Raw genomic sequence first — 9,102 nt, 5'->3', positions numbered from 1 at the left:
AAAAAGGCTGTCGTTACCCCACCTAATTGATTTCATCTCCTTGTCAAAAATCAGTTGACCATAAATAGATGGGCTGATTTCTGGGTTCTCAATTCTATTCCATTGATCTATGTGTCTGTCATTGTACCAGTACCACGCTGTCTTGACTACCACGGCAGTGTATTAGGATTTGAAATCAGGGAGTGAGATGCCTCCTACCTTTTTTTCTATTTTTAAGAAGTGCTTTTCTTATTCAGGACTTCTTTCCATTCCAAATGAAGCTGGAGATTGCCTTTTCCATCTCGTTGAAGAATGGGATTGGTATTTGTATTGGGATTGCATTGAAAGTGTAAATTGCCTTTGGTAGTATTGCCATTTTCACCATATTGAGTCTTCCTAGCCATGAGCAAGGGATATTCTTCCACTTCTCCAGATCTCTTTTTGTTTCTTGTAGTAATGTTTTGTAATTTTCTTTGAATAGATCCTTTGTGCTTCAAGTTATATTTACTCCCAAATATTTTATCTTGTGGTTAGCTATTGTGAAGGGTATTGTTTTTTTAAGCTTCAGCTCTGAACTCTCTTTGTCACTGTAGAGAAATCCAACTGATTTTTGTATGTTGATCTTGTATCCTGCTACTTTGTTGAATTGATCAACTATGAGAAGGACTCTTTTACCATAGTCCTTAGCATGTTACACTACTGACCAAAAGGCGTACCATTTCCAAGGCTTAGAATCCACCAATAATTCCACAGGCATGGTTAGTCTTCACCTGTTGTAGTCTCAAAAACCTTACTGAGTTGGAACCTACTCCATAGCAGTAAGTGAATGAGCACTTGGCAGTGTTTGATCCAGAGGTTTACTCATTGTTGGTATACTGTTGTTACAATGTGCCATCAAGTTGTCTGTGACTCGTAGTGACCCTACACACAGAAAGTTGAACCCTGCCATATCCTCAACTTATCTCACAGTCTCAACACATCTACCTCTGTTACCCCAGTCACTGTGTCAATCCATCTCCTCCAGGGTCTTCCTCACCTATTCTACCACCCTTCTCCAAGGACTTATCTATCCCAAAAACATGCCCAAAATAAATGAGTTGGAGCTTCAAAATCTTAACCTCCAAAGGACAATGTGGTCATACCCTCTCCAGGACAGATCTGTTTGTTCTCTTGGTAGTCCATGAGATGTTCAATATTCTTCTTCAGTATGACAATTCAAAGGCATCGATTCTTCTTCAGTCATCCTTATTGATTTTCCATCTCTCTGAAGCATAGAAAACAATTGTGAAGACCATAGCCTGAATCAGGCACACCTAAGCCTGTAGACTTACATCCTCTGATGTCAGATTTTTCTAATGTAATTCTTCGTTTGACTTCTTGACTGCTGGTGCCATGAATGATGATCATGGGATCAAGCAAGCTGAAATTGTTAACAATCTCAGTCTCTTCTACACCTATCATGATGCTGCCAATTGACCCTGTAATAAGAATCTTTCTTTTCTTGCTGTTGAGATTCAATACATATTGAACACTGCAGTCTTTGATCTTCTGTAGCAAATGCTTCAGGTCCTCGTCACTTCAGCCAACAAGGTTGTGTTATCTGCAAAACACAGGGTGTTGACGAATCTTCCTCCAAATGTGATGCCAGATTCCTCCTCATAAATTTCAGCCTCCCAAATGATCTTTTGAATAAAGCTTGGAAAAGTGTGGAGATAGGATGTATCCTCATTGTACTTCTTTCCCAATTTTGAACCGTGCAGTGTTTCCTTGCTCTTTTCTGACCACTGCTTCCTGATCCAAATATAGGTTATTATGAGCAAAAAGTGTCTGGGGATTACCATTTTCTCAGGGTTACTCACAATTTTTTGTGATCCATACAGTCAAATGCTTTTGCACAGTCAATAAAACATGTATAGATATTCTGGAAGTCTCCACTTTCAGCCCATATCCATCTGACATTGGCTACGATGTCCATAGTACCATAACCTATCTATAGCCACCATAGATTTGTGACGTTATCTGCAGATATATTACTCCAGTAGTTTGGGATAATCTTCAGTAAGATTTTGCTTAGGTGTGATTCTGTTTAATTATTTCCACACTCATTTGGATCACCTTTTTCTGGAATGGAATAAATATGGACCTCTTTCTTCAGTCAGTTGACCAGATAGTTTTCCTTCAGATTTCTTGGCACAACCTGGTGAATATGTCCAGGGGTGCATCTGATTTTTGAAATATGTCAGTTAATATTCCATCAATTCCTGAGACCTTATTTTTTTGCCAATTCCTTCAGAGCAGTTTGAACTTCCTCCTTCTTCACTGTTTCCTTTTGATCTTATGTTGTTTAATGAAATTCTTCTCTGTGAGTGAGTTCTTTTTTGGCACAGTGATTCTATGTACACCTTCCATCTTCTTTCAATGCTTTATGGATCATTCAAAATCCTTCCCATAGCAACTTTTTGTTTTGCAATTCAAGCTTGAATTTGTTCTTCAAATCCTTCAGCTTAAGAAATGCCAAGAAAGTTCATCTAGTTTGATTTTCTGACTCCAGCTCTTTGCACATTTCAGTATAATTCTTTGCTTTGTGTTCCCAAGGAACTCTTTGAAATATTCTATTCAGCTCCCTAACTTCCTATTTTCTTTGGCTTCTTCACATTCTATTGCAATATTAAGAGACTCTTCTGACATCCATCCTATTTTATTTCTTCTTTATCTTTGTAATGACCTTTTGCATTCTTCATGGATCATATTTTTTATATCCTCCCTTTGCTCATCTGGTCTTCATTAATGTCCAAGGCCCCAAATCTCTTCTTGATATGGTTTTTAAATTCATGTTTGATAGACTCAAGGTCAGACTTTGGTTCTTGTGGATTTGATTTCATTTTCTTAAGCTTTACTTTGAATTTGTATATGAGTATTGATGGTCTGTTCAATAATCAGCACCAGCCTAGATTTCACAGCTGATATTGTGCTTCTCCATAGATTCTTTCCACAGACCTAATCAAGATATGATTCCTGGGTAGACCTTTAGGTAAGGTCTATGTGTATAGTTGCCATTTGTGTTTCTTATAAAAAGTATTTACAATGACTAAATCAGTGACTGCAAAAAATACTATCATCCTGTGTCTTGCCTCTTTTCTGTAACCAATTCCATATATTCTGTCTACTGAGGCTTCTTCTGTTTCCAAGTTTTGCATTTTATTAATGCATCTTGGTTGTCTATTAGATTGATTTTGGACTTCAAATGTTGGTAGAAATCTTCTATTTCTTCCTCTTTGGTTCTGGCTGTTGGTACATAAATTTAAATGGTAATAGTATTAACAGGTCTTCCTTGTATGCATATGGATATTATCTTCTCACTCAAAATTGTAGTTCAGGATGAGTCTAGAAATGGTCATAGTAGATCATATGATTATCTAATTCAACAAGTCCCATGCCAATCCATCTCAGCTTGCCAATGCCTAGTATGTTAGTATTAATGTGTTCCGTTTCTTCCTTAACAATGTCTAAACTTCCTACAGTCATACTTCTCACTTCCATGTTCCATTTATTAGTGTATTTATGCAACTGTTCCTCCTCCTTTGTGCTTCCCAGTACAAGGGATCAGCCTCCAGTGCCATATATCAGCTTATTTCATCTAAGTGTGCTGAATTGTATGGAGGGTTTTTTAAAGTCTATAATTTTGGGAGTGGATGACCAATCCTTTTTCCTAGTCTGTCTAACTTTGGATGCTTAGCTTTAGAGCAATATCTGATAAACAATTGTTTTACCCAAAAGAGGAGATGGAAGACTCTTTCCCATTACACAGCTAACAGATTTGATTTTAGCCCCCACCCACGCCTTGCTATGTGTATCTTAGTCCTGTCTCCCAACATCCTCACTGCCAGCAGGATTCTGGTAAGTTTTCACATCTTGTCCAACCAGAAACTCCCTCTCAATTCCCACCAACTAACCCTTGATATAATGGCTCCATCCTCTAGCCACTCTATCAGTTCATTTTCACTCTCCTCCTCAGTGATACTAGTGAGCAGGGCAGATCATCTAGGTGAGTGAAGAGTTATTCCCTGCAAGTCATTCTGGGGCTGGGAATCCTTCTGGGGATAGAGGGGGTGGAGAGATCTTCCTGGGAGTGGGGAGCTATGTATTCTGGTCAGGGCAAGTATCGCTTGTTCCAGTTCATCCAAAGGTCGGCTCTGACTTGACAGCACCCAATAATAACAACATTCCTCAAAAGGAAACATCAGGCTTGAAAAGATGGAGAGTCAGCGAAGGAGAAGAAGATCTACAGTGAGATGGACTGCAACAATGAGCTCAAGTTTGTATGAGACTGATAGTACAAAGTTCAATTTTGTTTTTCATAGAGTACTAAATTTAATTCAACTCAATGACACCAAACAACAACAACCACCTTCCTAAGAAACCTGATGTTTTTGCCTTAAACTCAAGTTGATATAGGCAGTATCTTCCAATACATCAAGTAAAAAAAAACAACAACAAAAAAAACACACCAGCCTAAAGGTCTGAGAGAACACTATCATAGAACTCACCGAAAAGATATAAAACATTTTATGAGCAATGGGCTCTGTAAGTGTTTGATAATACTTTTGCCAATGGCTTTCATCTCAGAATTCTGCCTTAGTCATTCAAATCCTTCCACATATCATCAGTGTGCTTTAGCTTTTCCCAGTCTCCAACTGATATCATTCAATCATGTCATTTGGCTGTCTGTCATACACTACCTGTAACAAAGAACAGTACTTTTACTTAAGTTTTGTACATAAGGAGAGATGTGCTAGATAAAAGAATTTTCAAGATCTACCAGGGTTACTCTATTAGTAAATATACTTTTTTTTCTTTTATCCTAACATGAACTGTGTTGTTGTTGTTGTTGTTGTTGTTGTTGTTGTTATGTGCCGTCGAGTCATTTGCGACTCATAGCGACCGTATGTACAACAGCCCTAAACCGTGCTCTATCCTGTGCCAATCTCATTGCCTCTGACACACCCATCCCGAGTGCCCCAGTCACTGACTCAATCCACCTCATAGAGGGTCGAGCACAACCACAGACTCCTTTCAATGGCCCTAAACAAATATACTATGCCGCTTATACTTAATGAATCTTCAAATAGGAAATTCTTGACTCATTGATTCTACTTCCATAATTGTTATTTCTAGTTAGAGCAGAGTGGTGTGCATTTGTTTTTTTACATTTTGGTGTTGTTTGTTGTTTTGTTTTTTGTGTTTTTTTTTTTTAGATGGTGAAAGTGAAAAGTAGATTTGCAAGAACTAGGTACTCTTGGGAGTGCAAAGAAAAGTTAGATCATGGAATAATCTCTTTGTTTCTAATTCCCCGAATCATATACAGGTGTTGGACCTTCTTAGACTGTGCTGATATTAACTAGGCGAGACAAGGAGTGACTTGTATACTGAGCTTCTGCTGTTCCTGAGTCTTTCCTAGAGCAGTTTTTCAACCTGTCATAGTGCATAAAAGCCCTCAGAGAGCAATAGCATAAGCATTCCTTGTGTTTAATACACAACAGAGACAGTGAGAAATGATGAGTGTATTTTGCAAGTTTAATTTAGGAGGTTTTTACACTGAGTTCACACATCCTTTCTTGAAAGTCACCAGCAAAGTATCATATTTCTTTTAGGCATAACTAAATAAACTACTTGTTAAAATTTGGTTAAAAATTGTGGAAATATCTTATTACAATTAGATTTCTTGTAGCTGTTTACATTATTATGGAGAAAAAATATATAATGGCCTATTTTTCTGACTTTTCCCTTAAAGCAGAGAGACTTTTGCTTTACTTGTAAAGAAGAGGGGATATACATTATAAAGTAATTGGTTTAATTTCTTTTTCATTGTACACTGCTTCTGAACATCATCTGTTTGTTTTTAGTTGTCTAAATAAATTGGCTCTAAAACAAAAAAAAAGTGTGGAAATAAAATAATTGAGCTGTGTTGGAAAGCATATAATCATTGCACTTATCTTTGAAAATAGTGCTTAGTTGGAATTATACAAATGAACAAAAAGTCACTTAACCACATTTTTCTTCTTGTGTATACCATCAGATGAAATCCAATTTTATTACCAGGATAGAAATAATGAAACTACATGTATGCTAACGTAGAACTTCCTGAGTGGTACACATGGTTAATATATTCAATTGCTAACCAAAATAGGAAATTCTGGTGGTCTAATGGGTAAGGAGTTTCACTGCCAACCCAAAGGCAGGTGGTTCTAATTCATCAGTTGTTCCATGATAGAAATATGGGTAATCTCTTCCACTGCTATTCACAGCCTCAGAAACCTGAAGGAGGGTTAGACTTCTAGTCATAGATAACTATGACTTGATTCTTATTCTCTCTCAAAATTGTGAGATATTAAGGAGATACTGGATGACATAAACTAACAACTTCTCAACTACTAGGAAAATGTTGGCAGCTGAAACATACCAATTAAGGCTTTAGGAAACAGCTCTGGTGATTTGGTTCTCAAAGACCAAAATCGTGTAACATCCTATGAAAAGATCATGTACATGTAAGTGTAAATTTTCCATGAGTCAATGTTGACATCACAATGACTAATAACAACAACTACTTAAATATTACATAGCAGATTTAGACCATAGTCTGTGGAAGAGAAAGACTAAAAATCTAGTTCATTTTCTTTACTACTTATTTGCTTTATGTATTTTGTTAAGTTACTTAATTGCAACCATATCTTGCAAAGTTGTAAAATGAGCACATTAACTGTATCTACCTTCAAGAATTATTGTAGGAATTACATAAAAGAATATTTATAAAAGTGCTATTCCAGGGCCTTATACACATTAAATGCTGATTCTAGAAAGTGTCTATGATTTATCAAGTTGGATTAGAGCAGTGAGAAAATGAGTTTATTAAAAATCATCCTCAATTCACCCATATGGCCCAATCAAATTAGTCCCTTAGCAACACTAAGCATATAATTACGTAAAGAAAAAGAGACGTCTCTCCATTGGAACAGAACAAGTCAGTGGTCCATATCTCCCAGGCTGCCAAACTGACGTGTCTCCTGATCTCTTTTATTAACATCTTTCAAACTGAGACCAGAATAGAGACTAGAAGACATTATGATGAGGATAGGAGAAATTAGTCATTATTGGATCAACTTCTTATGGAATTTTCAAGAAAATGTATGAAATTAAGATAATAATTTTTAATATTGTTGTTTGTTGTGTACCATAGAGTCTATAGCTGACCTTTTGGCCAGTTTTCAGAGGCAGTTAATCGCAAGGGAGGAGATTACACATCCTTCTTTCTTGGAGCAGCTGGTGGCCTTTAACCACATGTCTTTGGGATTACAGCATGGCTTCTTGACATTAGGCAAATCAGATCAAAATGCCAAATGTACTTTTTTTAAAGTCAAAACAAGAGAAGGGTTAAATATTTTTATAGGGGGCTTAAATATTGTTTTGCAAAGGCTTAAAACTGATGCCTGATTTCTCTTTAAGAATCCATCATTACAATGATCATTAAGTACCAGATATTACTCAAGATTAGCAATATTTTAGTAGGTAAGCTAATTTTGGAAATTTTGACCGGCTCTTTGAAGTAGAGGTACTAATTTTTGTTTGAGTGATGTGTTTCATATAAACAATAATTATAGATTAAACTTTGCTTTTTCTACCTTCAAGGGAGCCTGTATGAATTAATTACTGTCCACTATTACTGAAGACTTTTAAAGTATACTTCAAATCATTAGTAAATGTTCTAAACGCTTAGAATTATTTCTAATGCATTTCTCCCTTTCTATTAAATATATGCTTAACTTTTTATTTTCCTTTATTGGTCTCTTCTTGGTCTTTGTTTTATGCATCTTTTTTGTTTACATTTTATTATAGTTTGGGTAGAAGTGTACAGAGCAAATTTATTTCCATTCTACAATTTATTCACATTTTGTTTCATAAAATCTGTTGCATCCTCTCAATATAATAGCATTTTCTTCGTGGATTCCAATTTACAGTTGTACTTCTTTCTTGCTCCTTCCTTACCTATGAACTTTGTTTTTGGACAATGGATGCATTTTTGGTCTAATGTGGTTGATTGTACAGCTCTAAAATTTTCCATTCATGGAAATAAGATAATGACATTATTATTATTCCTGAAGAGAGAAAAACAACATTACTAAAGCAGAGGAGCAATTAATAACAGCAACAACTATGGTGAATATCAGATAGCAATATTCTCAAATTTCTCTGATAAGCACATCAGCCTTGTAAAAAGACTTTTGGATTTTGTGCTTGCTTCGGCAGCACATATACTAATATTGGAACCATACATAGAAGATTACCATGGCCCCTGCGCAAGGATGACACGCAAATTCGTGAAGCGTTCCATATTTTAAATGACTGGAATTCCAAAATCTCTGTAGATGTTCATTGAAAATAATAATAATAATAATTTTTTTTTAAAAATAACTGTATTCCAGGTACATGCATTTTGTGGTAAAGGGAAAAGTAAAAATTGTATGGGACCAATCTGGCCATCTTTACTTATAAGGAATATTCTAGTGACACTTCTATTTTTGTTTCATTTTGAGGTAAAATCTATAGAATACTTCCTTGACATCACTGCTTTTTATTATTTTGGAGAAGTCCATGATAATTGATTTTCCTAATGCAAAATGCCTTTTGATTTCTTTCCCCCCTTTTTTTCATTGTTTTGCATACAATAATTTGTTTACTTTGTGTTTCATTCATGTGTATTGTACTTTATACAATCTTTTATTTAAATTGTGCTTCATACAATAATTCATAGACATTGCATTTTATATAATTAATTACTATTGATATAGCTTATTCTTAGCTTCTAGTATAAAGAGTTTTGATTGTGGATCCAATTAAGATTAAATAAATGACAACCTCAATCTTTATTATTATGCTACCAGTCAGTTCACTGATGAAGATTTTTATCTTCTTGATATTGAGATGTAAATCCATATTAAACTTGTCGTCCTTGATTGTATAAAAAAATGAATAAAGACTCTTGGATGTTATTTTATTAATTTAGTTTGTTTATTTTTCATTTCAATGAACATCTACAAAGATTTTGGAATTCCATTCATTCATTGTTGC

Source organism: Elephantulus edwardii, unplaced genomic scaffold, assembly GCF_000299155.1.
Source record: "Elephantulus edwardii isolate Elephantulus edwardi_28Jun2011 unplaced genomic scaffold, EleEdw1.0 scaffold00034, whole genome shotgun sequence".
Taxonomy (NCBI): domain Eukaryota; kingdom Metazoa; phylum Chordata; class Mammalia; order Macroscelidea; family Macroscelididae; genus Elephantulus; species Elephantulus edwardii.
Note: the sequence above shows the minus strand (reverse complement) of the source record.